Raw genomic sequence first — 17,712 nt, forward strand, 5'->3', positions numbered from 1 at the left:
GCTGTACTCTCTAGCCCTAGAAAAGTGCTGACACACAGCAGCTCTCAAAAAAACATTTGTTAAATGGATGGAAATGAATGTCAGCTTATTTAACATGATTTATCACCAATTACCATCATCATCAATAAAGATCATCAGTAAAGATCACCATGATTATTCATTCCATTACAGTGAGAACCGGAGAAGGGTTCAAAATTAAAAAACCACACTACAATTCTGCAAATCTGCCTTTGGTTCATAAATACTTGAATAAATAGATTCTCAAAGCTGGAGGACTCCACCTTTAGGGTGGAAAACTCTGTTAGCCACAGGGGCTGAGCAGATGGCAGATATGTAAATGTGTGAATCAGATGAGGCTATTATGGAGGGGTGAGTGTAATCCCCACCTAAAGGCATTTAAATTTAAATTAAAAAGACAATCGCTACTAGCCAAACACATCCCTTACGTGTTGTGTTTCCCTAACTCCAGACTCTAATTGCAAATTATATCACCCACTTGACCATTCTGATTTTTTTAAAAATATGCATATATTAATGTGACCCTGCCCCTCCCATTCTCCCACCATTTTGGCATCAAGACCCAAGGTGGGCTTCACAGTCCATCAGTCAGTTCTGATCTTAGCTGCCCTGTTTGGGAGCTGCTTTGCTGCTCTTCTAACTCCCCAAAGTTCAGGAGGCAACTAACCAGTGCATTCCCAAACTCCAGCCAAGCTGCTGACACACAGGAATGAGTGAATGAATGAATGAATGAATGACTTGATGACTCAGATGGGGCAGTCACAAGGGCCACCGTACCTTCCAGGTCTCCATTATCAGATCCTTAGTGACCTCCCAGGAAGGCATGCCCCTCTCCAGGAAGATGAGTTCTCCCCAAATTCCTCAAGGCTCCCTTAAAAAAGACACCCATTCACACCATTAAAAAGAACTTTCACTGCAGTCTGCATCTGTGTGGAGACTGGGGTGACCTCACCCTCTTCACCAAGGACAATGGGCGAGAACTTCGCCTCTTGTTTATATAAAGGTCCATCCCGGTGAATTTCCCAAACAAAGAGAGACAGCTTCAAAAGTTACTCATGGAAACGAAGATTGCCAGCATCCCTCCCTTCCCCTGCTCCTCCCACCCCATGGCATTTTCTCATGAAAATAGAAGAAGAAATTAGTCCCCCCTTCACACACACCCCCAATGTACAGGTGGGGAAATGGAGCCTAGACAGACATGACTTCTAAGCTTCACTGGCTGTGAAACCTTAAAGTTCCCTGAACCTCTGCCTTCTCATCTGTGAACAATCAAGTAACCTGATTGGGTACTGGAAAGAGTATGTGTGAGTTATGCCTCCTCCTGATAAGCCCTCCCTGCCAAATTTATCCCCTCAGACCAGGCACTCAGCGGGAGGGACACACACACACACACACACCAGCCCCTGTACGGAAGCCCATTATCTATTTGCTGTTGCCATTATTATTGCTACTTAGGTTCACCCCGTGAATGTGGCACGAAGACAACCAGCCCACATATCAGTCCTCCGTGCCCATCACCAGCCTGCTTCCTGAAGAAAAGCATTGGGAAAAGCAAATCCGAAGTAACCACAGGTGCATGTCTATGCAGAGCCAAATCTCAGCAGTGACTTCAGCGTCACCCACTGGCTCATGGTTGCTCCCTGTAATTGGACCCATAACCCCCCGCTACTCCCCTGGATTAGAAGCCCCCAAAGCTAACTTGCTCTCTGAGAAACACAAGGGTGATATCTTCAGGGAATTTCTGCCAAACACATCACCCTGTGAAGACATCACAGGAAGCACCCGCCAGCTCCAGTGGCCTTAAAGGCACCACCCAACCTCTTTGTATCTGAGCCCCACACACCTGGTGCTGAGCCCCGCAGTAGCACTTAGGGTGCAGGTTCCAGTGTCTGTTTGCATACCTGTCCTGCACTAACCTGCCAGGGTCTGGAGGGCTGAGACTGAGTGCCCGGTGCCCAGAGGGCTGAATACATACCGCTTGGCTATAAATCTGAATAGAAGCCACCCAAAAGGATTGCTCTTGCATCTCCCTCCCCACTTCCCTAGGAGGAGTGTGGAACAGGGCTAAGGGGAGGGGGTCTTCCAGACTTTCTTCTCACTCCTGCCCACGGGTCTTGTGAACTGGACGTTGAGCCCTCTGTAGGCCCCCCAGCTCTTCCTGTTTCTCTTTGTCATTGACTCCACAGCCTTTGACTCTGAATCTGAAATGGCTCAGAGGGGAGTGAAAGAGCTGAATGTCCTGGGGCTGCTGAGAGTATGAGTTTACAGCTAACCTGCTGTGAAACCTCAGGCAAGTATCTTGGGCATCTCTCTAAACCTCTGTTTCCTAATCTGCAAAGACGGGGAATAGATATCCATTGCACACACACACACACACACACACACCCCGCTACCAGGTGTCGGCAGGCACTTGTACAGTTAACTTATCTGATCTGTAAAGGAAGGAGTTGGCCAATATAATTTCCAGCTTCCCTCTAGGAAGAGTTTTGGTAGCTGCCTTCAAATCCTCCAGAGCTAACCCTAACCCTAAGTTTGGAGGAGGGGCGGTGATGTCACAAAGGATCTTGGCCAGGCTGACCTGGCTTCCTATCTCTAGCCTGTCACTTCCCAGCTGTGCCGACGATTGGGCAAGTCACATGGGCACTCCGAGCCTCAGTTTCCTCACCTATAATATAAAAGGTGTGGCTATAGTTGAGCATCTACCTATGAACCAGGAGGTCACGATTTGAATCTCAGTCAAAGTTGTGGGCTCAATCCCCAATAGGGGGCATACCGGAGGCAGCCGATCAATGATTCTCATTGTTGATGTTTCTATCACTTTCTCTTCCTCTCTGAAATAAATATATATTTTAAATCTCCCATGTAGGGCTGCCCAGAGGATAAAATGAAAATGCGAGAGGGTTTGTAGTAGCTTTGCACTGAGCTCAGCACACAGTAGGGCTCAACCAACATCACGTTCTGCCCCATTTCCCAAACTACTCAAAGACAATGTGGGGAACACATCCTTATGCAAAGTATTTCTGCTAAACCCTGAGGTTTTTTGCTTGGGTTTGGTTTGCGAGAAGGAAGCAGCAAGTTGCATCTGAAAGTTGGCCTAAGATTGCTGATGACAAAGGTTTCATTTCTGCAGCCTACACTCCCGGCCACAGTGTCAAACAGTCATCGCCGCACACCCTAGCAAAGTCAGCCTTTCCCCCGAGGCTGTGCTGCCTGAGAACAAATGTATTTCCCTCTAAAATAATTTTTAAATTTTAACTGCCCGCTTTGAGTGCCAGGTGCCGTTCAGAACCCGGGTCGCTTTCTCTGAGAAGCCCTCTTTGACAGCCCACTCTGACAATTCCAGCCCCTCTTCCACCTCTGGCAACTCCCCAATGTCTACTTTACTTTTCTCCAGAGCACTTGTTGCCACTGAACACGTACGCGCGAGCGCGGGGGCACACACACACACACACACACACACACACACACAGTCTTCACCAGAACGTAAGCGCAGCGCAGATGGGGATGTCCAGTGCAAGGTCTCCAGCGTTCAGAAGAGGCCCCTGTATGAGCAGGCACTAAATAAAAGCTTGTTGAAAGAACGACTCTAGGCCTGAGCTGAAGCCAAGCTGGCACTATGACATCATCATCATCATAATAATAATGAAATGTCGTATGTGCCCCTCATTTCACAGTTCTCAAAGCCCTCATACAATATTTACTTGATCTTGTGTGGAAGACTGTGTGTCTCTGCATTTTCTAGGCAAAGAAACCTCAGGAAAGATGAGTGATTCTGGAAGACAGAGGAAGCTCTTCCGGCCTCCGGGCCCAGGACAAGTCACTGCCCTGCTCTAATCTCACCTTTCCTAATCTGTAAAAAGATGTGGACTGGGTCCCTTCTGGGGCTAAGACTTAAATTCTTCAATCCTGTGACTCACCTGATGGTTAGCTACTCACATGTTTCTACCTACAAACTATAATTGCAAAATCAGGCTGAGCTGAAACCTCTGTCCATCGATTCCATTTCCAGGTCTCTCAGAACTCACTCCACAGGGCCGCTCCTGCTGGGCCCCTGAGCCGCTCAATGGCACACGGTAAGTTCCACCCGATGAGCTGTGGTAGTAGTTGATATGTGGCCAAAGCAGGTGATTTATTTCATTTTTTTAATCACTCTCCATTTCGCTGCATTTCCACTTGTCTCCTAACTTGATTTCCTATTGCCAAGCTTTCCCTCCCAAGCTATTCACATACTACTTGGAAACTAAGTGAACAAACCTTTCTTTCAGGAAGTCAAAACCTTCAGTGGCTGCCTACTACCACCCACAGAACATAGTGGGAGGGTTAATCATACCGTTTGAGGCTCTTCTCACTCTTGCCCTAATAACCTTTTCAAATATATCTATCTCCCCTCCTGACCTGCTCTATTGCACCAGAATTCTCTGCTTCAATAAATTCAACTCATTCCCTCAGCCATTCTTTTATCCAATAACTATGGCCCTGGCTAGCTAGCTCAGTTTGTTAGAGCATCATCCTGATATGCCAAGTTTGAGCGTTTGATCTTCGATCAAGTTATATACTAGAATCAACCAATGAATTCATAACTAAGCGGAACAATAAATTGATATTTTATAATAAATTGATATTCTCCCTCTCTCTCTCTCTCTCTCTCTCTCTCTCTCTCTCTCTCTCTCTCTCTCTTTCTCTTTCTCTCCCCCTCCCAACAATAAATTTTAACAAAAAGTATCATATGCCTACTATGTGCCAGGCATTCACAGCTGTAGGGTTTGCTGTGACAAACAAGTTTCTGTCCTCATGAAATGTACATTCTAGAGGGGGAAAGATGGGCAATAAACAAGCAAACCAGATGATTTCAGATAGTGAGGAAGATATAACGTCACGGTTGTGCTAAGATCACGGTAGCACACACAACAGCACAAACAAAGCAGGGTGCGGGGACAGAAAAGCAGTGGGCTGCCTCACAGTTACACCTCTCTGTAGGGTCACTTTTAGGGAAGATCTTGAGTGAGAAAGGGATAGCCATGTGGAGGCCTGGGAGTGATCCAGGCAAAAGGAACAGCAAGGTTGATGGGGGGAGTGGGAGGAAGGAGACATATGTGATACTTTCAACCATAAAGATTAAAAAAAAAAAGAAGAAGAAGAAGAAGAACAGCAAATGCAAAGGCTCTAAGGTAGCCCCAAAGCTTCACATGGCCTCAGGGTGGAAAGAAGGCCTGTATGGCTGAAGCAACTTGGGCAAGGAAGAGCTGGTAGGAGACCGGGTCAGGGAGGTAGGCAGGGCTCTCTGCTTTCTCGTTGTAATCTCTAAACCTCCCCATTTTCACAGGTCACATAAGCTCCAGCATTTCAGTGGCACCTTCCTTTACTGCTTTCTTTAGTCTCAGCAATCTTCCTTCACTGAATCTCTGGTTTCTCATGTGCATATATCCACCAGTAGATGCTGAGATAAATTTCTCTTTTTTAAATTTTTTTTTATTGATTTCATAGAGGAAGGGGGAGGGAGAGAAAGATAGAAACATCAATGATGAGAGAGAATCACTGATCGGCTACCTCCTGCACGCCCCATACACTGGGGATGGAGCCCACAACCGGGGCATGTGCTGGACCAGGGATCAAATCATGACTTCTTGGTTCATAGGTCAACACACAACCACTGAGCTATGCCAGTCGGCCTAACTTTCTCTTTTAATGACTGTCTTCTGTCTTCTTTATTTGGTGATCAATTCTTTAAGTGTAGGTACCCCAGCAAAACTGTAAGACAGAATGTACATTAGCTATAAGCACAGCCAGAATATTTATTAGTGACATAAGTGATTGATTTCTCTGAGCCTCAGATTCAGAATTGGAAAAAAAGAAATAAAAGTATAATTAAATAGGTAATGCATATAAAGTACTTATATAACTTAGTACCTATTGTGCCTGCATAAAAGAAGCTATGAATGATCACTATAGTTATTTGCAAGACAGTTGTGGTACTTGTGGCTATGACTTTGGGCAAGTAGTTTTTCCTCCTTGAGGCTCAGTTTGCTCAGCTGTAAAATGGGATGTAGATACTATTCAGCTCTAAGATTCTCAATGCCTCTGTTCTAGTTGTTAACACTTTAGAATCTACTTTAACTAATGTTACCCTAAACCCATACGATGTGATGTATTCTGCATAATGTTGCAGCGCCCTCTGTTGGAGGCATTTTGCTGGCACTTGCTGGATCCTTAAATCAGCAGATGCTTCAACAGAAGCCCAACCCTCCCTCAACCACATACGTTCTGAGGACAATCTCTTCTTAAGTAACATCTCTCACCATACACATATGGACTTTTTTTTTTTTTTTTGAAACTAGAAAAATTTCATACTCACTTTATTGACTGCTGAAGTTCAGTCTCTGATGCTTCTTCCAGCCTTCTCTGGTATTGTCTTTCTGAGGCTTTTCTATGGTAGAGATCATAGAAGTTCTCTGGCCCACGCGCACTTTAATCATGATCCACTCCATTGTTCCTCCCAGGACAAAAAAAGAAGGGCAGAAACATGTAGATGCTGAGTCGCTGCTTTCAGGGCACCCACTACAGAACCCGCCTCACCTGGGCCCTGGAAAACATGCCTAACCGAGGTCGCAGAGAAGGGTTCGGAGAAACCAGGACTGTCGGGAGCTGCCTTAGACCCTGGACTGAAGCACCCAAGTGGCGGCAAAGCTGTCCTGCCTGCCCTTGCAGATCCAGCGGTCAAGTTCACCACGCCATCAGGGCCGGCCTCCTGGGTTATTTTTATCAAAGAAAAAAAAAAGTTCTGCATTTTAAAATTCTGTTCCTTTTTTTTTTTTTAAGGACTTTGTAAAAGTTGTTTTTAAAAAATTACTTATTTTAACATAATTTCAGACTTACAAAGATATTGTAAGAAAAATACAAGAGCTACACTGCATACATCACCCAGATTCCCCAAATGTCTTTAATGTTTTTTTTTTCCCCCATGCATCAAGATAAAAAAATTGTTACTGATGTTTGTCTAAAAAACTCAGGAATAGGAAGACAAAAATCTAAAAGTCTGTTTGCTTTAGTGTAGCTTAGTTTTCTTTGCTCTTATGAAAAAGAATTGGAAAAATATGTGGGCCATCCACTGTGAGTTATAGGGATAAGCGTAGGGATAAGGGTCAGAGTCCCAGGTTTTGGATACATCATTTCTTCTCTCTGGGTTTTTATATCCTTACTAGTGACCTGGTGCACAAAATTCATGCACATTAAAAGGGAATTAACTAGAAAAAGGGTAATGGAAGAGAAACCAAGATGGCAGCATAGATAAACACCTGAACTTGATGCCTCACACAAAAACTTCAAAACTACCAAGGGGCACTGAGGCCCGAGGGCCTCTTAGGGCAGGGCTGACAGAAAGCCATTGCTGTTTGCTCTGCCCTGAGACTCCGCCCATCCAAACAGTGTGCAGAGAGTTTTGCATATGAATGGCCTGTTACTTTGAAATCTGTACTTACCTAACAAACTGCAGCTGAGTCAGTGAGACCCAGAACATCCAAAAGAAGGCCAAAGGCCCTGCAGCAGCTTGCATTGCTTCACAGCTGGGCCTCATCTGGGCACTTCCAAAACCCAAACAAAGAAGAGGAATCTGCAGATCTCTCCATAACTCCTTCTGGGTAGCCTCAGGCAGAGGCTAAATTAGCACCTCCTTGGAGATCCAAGAGCCAGTGTACCCAGGGGTCAGAGTGGGACCATCCAGATTACAGCTCCTCAGATCCGTAAGAGACACACTCAGGGGGCAGACTCAGTGAGCACCAAAGCCCCACTGAGGCAAGTCTTGCCTCATAAGGGTATCTCCAGCACAGAAGTTCTCCCATCATAGACACAGCTGATCCTCACAGCCAGTTGGCCTGTAGATCAATTCCTCTCAGTGATACCAACAACAATCAAGACTTAACTATAATAAGACTGTGCACACAGCCCACAAAGGGGTGCACCAAGAATGTCCACCTCAGATAACTGGGGAGGCTGAACCACTGGGCTCTATAGGACACCTAGCACACAAAGCCACTCTATCAACACAGGGCAGCAGCCAAATGCGGAGGCAAAAAAAACAGGTCACAAATGACAGAAATGGAGAAAAGCAAACTACTGGATATAGAGTTCAAAACCATAGTTATAAGGTTACTCAAGAGTCTTCTAGAAACTTCTGAGGAACTTAGTGAGACCTTCAAGGGTCTTAGTGAGAATGCCACACACAAAAAAAAGATGGTATCATGGTGTCACTGGCTGTGTTCTTCCCCCATCCACTGCAGCTGCTCCTGGCTCCAGCCAGAGAATGAGGCCCAGAAAGAAAAAAGAAAAACATTCAGGAAGCCAAGGAACCAAAGTTGAGGAAGTGCAGGAGCAGAAAGAAAGTGGGGGAGGAAATGTCCCTTTTTGCTAATGATTTACATATATTTAAACATTCCAACATTTTGTAAGCAAATCAAAGTCTATACGACACATTCTTATGTTCCAAATGGGATACAGTGAATTTGGATCTGTAAAGCACCCTTATAAACTACTGCATTTGTTTAAAATCCTCCCAAACAGTTTTTCTTTTTTCCCCATAACTCATAGTTTCTAAAGATATCCTGTCCAAAGGGTATCTACTGGCCACGTATGGCTGTTTAAATATAAGTTTATTTTTTAATATATTTTTATTGATTTCAGAGAGAAAGGGAGAAGGACAGATAAAAACATCAGTGATGAGGGAGAATCGCTGATCGGCTCCCTCCTGCACGCCCCCTACTGAGCATAGAGTCTATAACCAAGGCATGTGCCCTGACCCAGAACAAAACTGGACTTTCTCGTTCATGGGTCAACACTCAACCACTGAGCCACACCAGCCAGGCTGTTTTGTTTTGTTTTTAAATATATCTTTATTGGTTTCAGAGATGAAGGGAGAGGGCAGAGAGAGATAAAAAAAAATATCAATGATGAGAGAGAATCACTGATCAGCTGCCTCCTGCTCGCCCTCTGCTGGAGATCGAGCCCACAACCCGAACATGCACCCTTGAACAGAATCGAACCGTGACCTTCACTCCAAAGATCAAAGCTCTATCCACTGAGTCAAACGGGCTTGGGATTAAATTTCTTTTAATATTTAAACTAGAGACATCTCCCTGCAGGCCTATTTCCAGCCTCAGACACAGACTCTCCAAAGCAGCTCCGGCCAACAGAAATACAATGCAAACCACATATGTAATTTTAAAATTTCTGGTAGCCACCTTGAACAAAGCAAACAAGAGACAGGCAAGATTAACTTTAAGAACACTATCTAATTCAATATATCCAAGTATCATTTCATCCCTAACCGGTTTGGCTCAGTGGATAGAGCATCGGCCTGGAGACTCAATTCCGGTCAAGGGCACATCCCCAGTAGGGAGTGTGCAAGAGGCAGCTGATCGATCTTTCTCTCTCATCAGTGTTTCTAACTCTCTATCCCTCTCCCTTCCTCTCTGTAAAAAAAAAAAAAAAAAAAAAAAAAAAATCAATGAAATAGATTAAGAAAAAGAAATATCATTGCAACGTGTAATCAGTGTAAGTTACTGACAAGATATTTTACATTCCCTATTCCTACAAAGACTTCCAGGTCCAAGGTATAATTTACACCTACGGGGATTTCCACTTGGATCGGCCAGATTTCAGCCACACTGTGGCGAGGGGTTACAGTGCGGCGCAGCGGGCTCTGGAGGACAGGGTGTTGGGTACGAGGTTCCCGAGCAGGAACGTACAGCCTCTGACCAAAAGCATTGGTTAAAAAAAGCCCCCTCGGCAGAAGCTCCTGTGGCAGCCGAGCCTCCTTCCCTCTTCTGCCCTCACCCCCTGTCCAAGGCTACTCTAGGCTCTTAAATCTCCTTTGGGTGCTGTGGGTACCTGCTCCTTTCGGGTCTCATCCCTCTCTGTGACACTCCTGTGACCCAGACACTATGCTGGCTGAGTATTCAAGGGCAGCCTCCTTTGGGGGAGAGGGGAGGGAGGGATGTGGTAGACCAGAGCCTCCCTCCCAGCTGCCCTCAGTGACACTCCCCCACCCCCCCCCCACCCCCAATGCCCGCAAATAGAATGCACACACAGGGTTCCCCTCCTCCAGAGAAAGGAACTGCCTGCCCAGCCCAGGAATGGAGAGGGGAGGAGGCATGGGCTCTTCAGCTGAAATTTCACGCTACTTTCAAGGGGAAAAAAAGCCGAGACCGGTTTGGCTCAATGGATAGAGCATCGGCTTGGGGACTGAAGGGTCCCGGGTTCGATTTCGGTCAAGGGCATGTACCTTGGTTGCGGGCATATCCCCAGTAGGGGGTGTGCAAGAGGCAGCTGATCGATGACTCTCTCTCATTGATGTTTCTAACTCTCTATCTCTCTCCCTTCTTCTCTGTACAAAATCAATAAAATATATTTTAAAAAAAAAAAAAGAATCAAGGGGGGAAAAAAAAAAAAAGATTCTGGACCAATTTTGGCTTCCTTCTCTTACACCTCTGGACAGTTGACCAGTTCCCAGGGTGAGGTTATTGGGACTCAGCCCCCTTCTCATAAAGCACTTTCCGCAGAGACTCGCCATATGGTCCTGTTTGGCATCCGCCACTGGTTCCAGCTTCCTCGGACTCTCGCTCGCTTACTGTGTGTTTATCACCCTCCCCTCCATCCCACATGTTCGGTTCTGCCTTTTCCTCTCCCCCACCAGGCTCTGCTGTGGTTTTCTGATGATTTCCCTTTTGTTTAATCATTCTGGTGAAATAGGACCCAAAATAGCAAACAAGCGCACGCTGATGTGGATGGGAAGTAGGCCTGCTAGAACAACTCAAGTAACAGCGGTGTGCTAATCCCCAGCCCCTCGGCACCCAGCTGGCCCATTTGTGGACACAGTGTCGCCTTACAAACCAGAGTGGCGCTTTCACTTCTCAGACAGCACGCATGTGTTGAGTTTCTACACGTGGTGAGGCTCGGGCGTGCCAGGCTCAGGGGAGACCACTGAGACCACATGTGTCCAGGCTTCTGCTCCTAGGAAATAAAGGCGATGCCTGCCCTGACCTAAGGCTCCCACCCAGGCCGTAAGCAGCAGGGTCTCATGAAGGAGGGCCGCTTGAGCTGGGGCTTGGAGGATGGGAAGGATTTGAACAGGCAAAAACATGAAGGAATTGTCTACCTTGGCGATGGGAAGGACAGCGGGGAATGCCGCAGAGGTGCAGAGTGGAAGAGATGCCCCCATTTGGCACAGCAGCGGTCTTCCCTCTGATTGGCCGAGGGCTCAAAGGTTTTCATGTTACCTCTGAATGGCAGGAAGGGTTGCTACCTTCCATGCCCAGGATTCCTGTCCCTGTGTCCCATGCTCCACCTGTCTGACTCTGAGGACCTTCCAACAAGAAGAATCACACCATTGAGAGAGGTGAGTCCAGGGATCAGGATCCTTGAGGCTGCCATCACCAAGGAGACTCAGTCCCTGCAGCCTGAGGGCCCCGGGAGGAGACGAAAACCTTGAGCTCCGGAGACTTGAATGACTGAGGCCCAGGCCTTCTCCGAACTGGCCCAAGGCGGCTACCCTGTGGTCTGTTCTCTCCAAACATTTGAGGGGCAGCCCTCCTTGGAATGGATAGTTGAAGATTCTTGTCTCTTTCGCAGAAGCAGAATTAGAGGGAGAGAGAGAGAGAGAGAGAGAGAGAGAGAGAGAGAGAGAGAGAGAGAGAGAGAGAGAAGAAAATGCCCCCCACCTCTCCACCCTAAAGTAATCCTGCTATTTAGGCATCCAGATGGGGACAGTCTGAAAGAGCTTTACAGATTTGTAGAATTTGTACGTCTCCCAGAACCATCTCCATCAAGCTTAGTAGTTATCCAAGAGATTCCCCATTTAATTCCCCCCATCCACCCCCAACACACACACACACACACACACACACACACACACACACTGCATCATATCACCTGGGTCTGATTTTTTTCTCTCACAGCATTGACCACTATCTGGAATTCTCTTGTTCATTCCTTTGGTTCTTGTTGATGGAGTTCTCCTCCCCAGGCCCCCAACCAGACCATGTCCCCAGAAGAACAGGGACTGTTGAGGCACTGCAGTGTCCCCTGCACGTTGGCATGAAGTGGGCACACGCAGCATTTCTCGATAAGCAGTTGTGGAGGCGCACAGAGCGCTGGGCGGTAGTATCCATCAGACTTACAAATGCACAGGCCCTCACCTCAGAGTGACTGCAGATGAGCTCAGGAGGGTAGCTGGCTTCAGGTAACCTTAAAGGAACCTCTATCATCCAAGAGATGTATTACATCACTATTTATAATCACAAAAGGCCAGAAGAACCTAAATGTCTTCATGGTTAAATAAATTATGATACGGTTATGCAATGAGATGACTATGCATACCAATAAAGAACAGGAAGACCTTTGTAAACTAATATAAAAAAAAATTCCTAGATATAATCTTAAGTGAAAAACAAAGCCAGAGTCAGTGTTATAGTATGCTATTATTGGAGGGGCAGGGGAACATAAAACCTAGGGGAGCTATATTCATATCTGTTTGTTTATGCACACGGTACTCCTACCCGGCTGCAAAAATACTAGTTATGATTACTACCTGCAGGGAGAGGAACGGGATTACTTGGGAGTCACAAAGAAGATTTTTCACCATAAACCTTTTTGTAACTTAGGAGTTTTGAACAATAAAATCAACTAAAACAAGTATATATGCATATTTAAAACATATCTTCATTGAATAATTTGATGAGTGTAGTTGAGAGTTTCCCCTGGTGGCTTTCAGGAAATATAAGCCAGTGTCCCCTCCCATTCTCATTCAGGGTCACACCCCTCACTCTTCCTCTCCCTGCCTCTCCCCGCCCCTAAAATAAGGCTGAATTCCTGAAGACTGGGCGCCTGCAGAAGGCTGTCCCACTCTGGCTGGAGGTGTCTGTGAAGGACAGGTAAACAGGAGCCTGTGGTGGCAACAGATTCCCTCCAGGCCGGTGTATTCCTGTAAACGGAATAAGAGAATGTCATGTTTACCTTCTAGGGAGTTTCACAAAAACAACTTTCCTGCTTCCTTAAGCTCCCAGATAAAAGAAAATAAACTTGGCTCTGCTCTCAGTGGACTGGCTTAGCTAGAAACCCTGGAGGCTGGGGAGACTGGGGCCGAGGAAGAAGTGGCAGCCTGGCTGCAGGGAGTCCTGTCAGGGACCAGTAGCATTCTTGAGCTGAGGAAAGAGGGTCTCTTGAAAGCTGCAGGGCCAGCCCCGAGAATCCACACTAACCTCCTGGCCGCCTCGGAAGGCAGGAAGGCCAACCTCAGGGTTAGAAGGTCCTGACCTCGGTTTAATGCTCTGCTGTCACCATCTTGAAATTCTTAGTAAATTTTTAACAAGCAGCCCACATTTTCATTTTGTACTGCAGTGAGTCCTTGCCATCTCCAGTATCCTGGTTTATTGTTTGTTGTAGGAAATAGTGTCTGTTTTCATTCCCAGTGTGCCTGAGTTTATCAGATCCTTTCCTGAAAGCTGTTTTAGGAGAGCTTGAGGGTCCAGCTGTGCACCTGTGGTCATGTGGGAGGGGAAGGTCATGGTCAAGGTCAAAGTCAGGGGACTGGGTAAACCACTCTGGGTACAGACAAGCATTGCCAGCACTTCTTTTTATTTTTGGCTCCCAGGGATTACCTGGAATTACTAATTCACAGTGTAGCACCTTTGAGGGAAATCTGTAAAAGTCACAGGGGCAAGGTCTCTAATTTTTGCATTAGTTCTTTGATCCAAAAGCTATTAATTGTGCAAACAGGGGCTGGGTATACACTGAGTGACCAGATTATTATGATCTCTGAACATATATTAGAGGCCTGGTGCATGAATTTGTGCATGGGTGGGGTTCAACCAGCCTGGCCAGGGGGAGGGGACATGGGCAGTTGGCTGGCCTGCCTGCTGGTCAAACTGCTGGCTGAGGGGACAATATGCATATTAGCCTTTTATTATATAGGATATACACTGAGTGGCCAGATTATTGTGCACTCAGAGATCATGATAATCTGGCCATTCAGTGTTTAGTAGGAAGGCACTTACCTTGCCCTTGTGATGTTTACAGTGTAGTGGAGCTGGGAAATAAGCTACTAAATGAACACAGTACCAACTATGAACTGCAGTGAGTACTATGGAGAAACATAGACTCCTAAGATAGTAACTGGTGGAAAGTGGGAAGGGACCTGGGGACCCGCTGGACAGGGTCATTCATGGAGGTCTCTCTGAAAACGTGACCCTTCCGCTGAGACCTGAAGGATGAACAGGTGCAGGGATATGAAGACAGGAGAACGGGCAGACCAGGGAGGGAACAGCCTGGGAAAGGACATTGCGGTGTTAGGATGTGCAGGAGCCTGGCCTGGTCATGAACTAGATGAAGGCCAGTGTGGCCAGTGTCAGGCGCAAGGTGGGCAGTGCGGAGAGATGGCTGGGCTGGAGAGGTGGGAAGGGCCAGTTAGGCCCCACTAGGGACGCTGGGTTTCATCCCAAAGGCAACAGTCTGCCCTCAAAGACCTGTAAGGTGGATGGTAACGCCATCGGATGTGCATTTTGGAAAGTCTACTCTGACAGATGTACAGATATTATGTGGTGTCCTTTGATCATTTCCGTGAACAAATAAGTTCAGAACACTCTGGATTAAATAATGTTAAACTGATGTTTTTTTTATACTGCTGGCTCAGAGAGTTATATTTATATGCCAGGCAAAGCTTAGGGAGGAGAATAATAATATGCACTGTTGCCGAAACCGGTTTGGCTCAGTGGTAGAGCGTCGGTCTGCGGACTGAAAGGTCCCAGTTTCGATTCTGGTCAAGGGTATATACCTGGGTTGCGGGCACATCCCCAGTCCCTACTGTGTGTGCAAGAGGCAGCTGGTCGATGTTTCTCTCTCATCGACGTTTCTAGCTCTCTATCTCTCTCCCTTTCTCTCTGTGAAAAATCAATAAAATATATATTTTTTAAATAATAATAATAATAATAATAATAATAATATGCACTGTTTCTCAAATGTATGTACACTGGGATGAAGGGGGTCAGGACCCTAATTGAGAAAACCAGTGGGGAGGCAGTTCAGGTAAGAGATGACAGTTTCTCATGTCAATTTACCTTCTAATGGGTGGTAGTGGTGGGAATGAGGAGAAAAATGAGTGGAAATTAAATATACTTTAGAAGGTAAATTGACATGATTTGATGATGGATTGGGAGACTTAAGAGAGGAGAGATGTCAAACATCATGACCCACAGGTACCTAGCATGGGAGACTGACTGATCGTAGGTGACACGGAATTAGAGAAAACAAATTCTGGAAGTAGGGACTGAGGTCAAGAAACTGGTTTGGTTCAGTGGATAGAGTGACGGCCCATGGACTGAAAGGTCCCAGGTTCGATTCTGGTCAAGGACACATGCCTGGGTTGTGGGCTCCATCTCCAGTAGCGGACGTGCAAGAGGCAGCCAATCAATGATTCTCATCATTGATGTTTCTATCTCTCCAGCTCCCTTCCTCTCTGAAATCAATAAAAATATATTTTTTGAAAAAGAAACCATTTTGAACATATTAATTTGAGATGACTGTGAGATAGCAGAGTGGAGATGGCTGTCCCACTCCCCACTAGACAAGTCAGAGGGCAGCCTCTGTCCAAATGCCCACTTGGAGGGACAGGATGTCAGAAGGCTTTCTCCCTTCCTTCCTTCCTTCCTTCCTTCCTTCCTTCCTTCCTTCCTTCCTTCCTTCTTTCCTTCCTTCCTTTCTTTCTGAATATATTTTTATTGATTTCAGAGAGGAAGGGAGAGGAAGAGAGCTAGAACTATCAACAATGAGAGAGATTCATTGATCGGCTGCCTCCTGCACACCCCACAATGGGTAACCAGCTCACAACCTGGGCATGTGTCCTGTCCAGGAATCGAACCATGACATCCTGGTTCATAGGTCGATACTCAACCACCAAGCCACACCAGCTGGGCCAGAGACTGGCTTTCTGATCCCTCACTGCCAGCCTCTGGGCTCTGGGACCCCACATTTGGGCTCCAAGAAAGATCCTCCTGCAAGATTTAGAATCAGCAGTGACCTCTCCCTTGTACCCTCACCCTACCCTCCCAGTTGCCTGTTACCACCTGACATGGCACCCGTGTGCAGAATAACAAGGTTTAGGACAAGTGCTCTACAAGCTGCCTTGTAGAAGGGCTCGTGCTCATTGGATGTGGGCACCAGCCTTTTCTCAGGAGCACTGAGTCCCTGATCCACACCTGGGAGCTGTGGGAGGCAGGAGACCTGGGTGGGTGTGCCTCCTATCTACCAGCACCTGGGGGCTTACAAAGCATTTCACATCCACTGTCTCACTCTCTCAACAACCTTTGAGACCAGACAGAAATTATTTTCATTCCACCACTTTATATAAGGCAGTTCAGAGAGGTTAATCTAATTTACCTAGGTCACATAGATAATAGAGGAGTCAGGAATCAAAACAAGCCTATCTGATGCCAAGTTCAAGGCTCTTTCTAGCAGCCCATGTTCTTCCATGGCAGGGACCACCCATGTTTAGAGAAAGCTGCCTTCACTTCGGAGATATCACGTGAACAGCACTGGGAGGGCCCCACTGCCTGTGACACTACCCAGAACACAGCCTACCAGAGCTGCAAGGGCACACACACTCACCTCCTTGCACAACTGAAGAAAAAACAGACTCACAAAGGGAAGGAAATTCGTGGCAGGACCAGGACTAAGACCCAAATCTCCAGCTGTAATCTCTTTCCACTTCACTCAAAGCCTCCTGGTTTGGCCCTCCTCCATCTATAGAAAGGTCAGCCGTCTTGCCATGAGAACTTTGTGGGAAAGGAGAATAAACAGAACTAAAAAGTAAGAGCTTGTTGCCCTTACCGGTTTGGCTCAGTGGATACAGCGTCAGCCTGCAGACTGCAAGGTCCCAGGTTCGATTCCGGTCAAGGGCATGTACCTTGGTTGTGGGCACATACCCAATAGGAGGTGTGCAAGAAGCAGCTGATTAATGTTTCCCTCTCATCAATGTGTCTAACTCTCTATCCCTCTCCCTTCCTCTTTGTAAAAAAATCAATAAAATATATATATATTTTTTTAAGTAAAAGGTTGCTTGGCAACTAGGAAGGTGGGCATGAGTGGTTTTGACACTGGCATCCATTTATCCTTCTTCCTGGTGTCCTCACCCCTAGGCATCCTCTAGGGCAGTGTTTCCCAAAGTGTGGTATGCATACCCGTAGGGGTATGGGAAGAGTTTGGTGGGGATATGCACTGCACTGTGCTTTGCTGCGCCTAATTCTACGTTCAAATGAGTACGAGGGGTTACTCAGTGTTACGAAAATTATAGAAGAGGTACACATATGTCAAAAGTTTGGGAAACACTGCTCTAGGGGACCACTCACATCCCCTTCTCTGGCTCTGAAGTTCATTTTGGTTCCTGCTTTAGGGGTGGGCATGTGGCTCGGGTTTGGCCAATGAGAGTGAAGAAATGGCTGAGGTTGTTTCTTTCTGCCTCAACATCCTGTGCTTTTTGGTCTAAATCTTCAGCCTTCTGAACAGTTCAACCCAACTGAAGCCCCCTCAGCAGGCCCCTCCAGAAGGCAGCTGGGAAATCAAGGGATCCTGTGTGGATTTACTTAAACCAGTGGTTCTCAACCTTTCTAATGCCGCGACCCTTTAATACAGTTCCTCATGTTGTGATGACCCCCA

At 46.5% G+C, this 17,712-nt stretch overlaps 2 pseudogenes across 2 annotated transcripts in view; both read right to left on the bottom strand.

The window, feature by feature from the left end:
- Positions 1-17,712, bottom strand: part of LOC311628097 (small ribosomal subunit protein eS24-like) — a 210,116-nt pseudogene that overhangs the window by 19,439 nt on the left and 172,965 nt on the right. The window lies entirely within an intron of this gene.
- On the bottom strand, positions 6,367-6,609 carry LOC311628508 (ubiquinol-cytochrome c reductase complex assembly factor 5-like; annotated as a pseudogene). The gene has a single exon. The product of its transcript is annotated as a ubiquinol-cytochrome c reductase complex assembly factor 5-like (transcript).

The sequence above is a fragment of the Pipistrellus hanaki genome, assembly GCF_964339955.1.
Source record: "Pipistrellus hanaki genome assembly, chromosome: 9".
Taxonomy (NCBI): domain Eukaryota; kingdom Metazoa; phylum Chordata; class Mammalia; order Chiroptera; family Vespertilionidae; genus Pipistrellus; species Pipistrellus hanaki.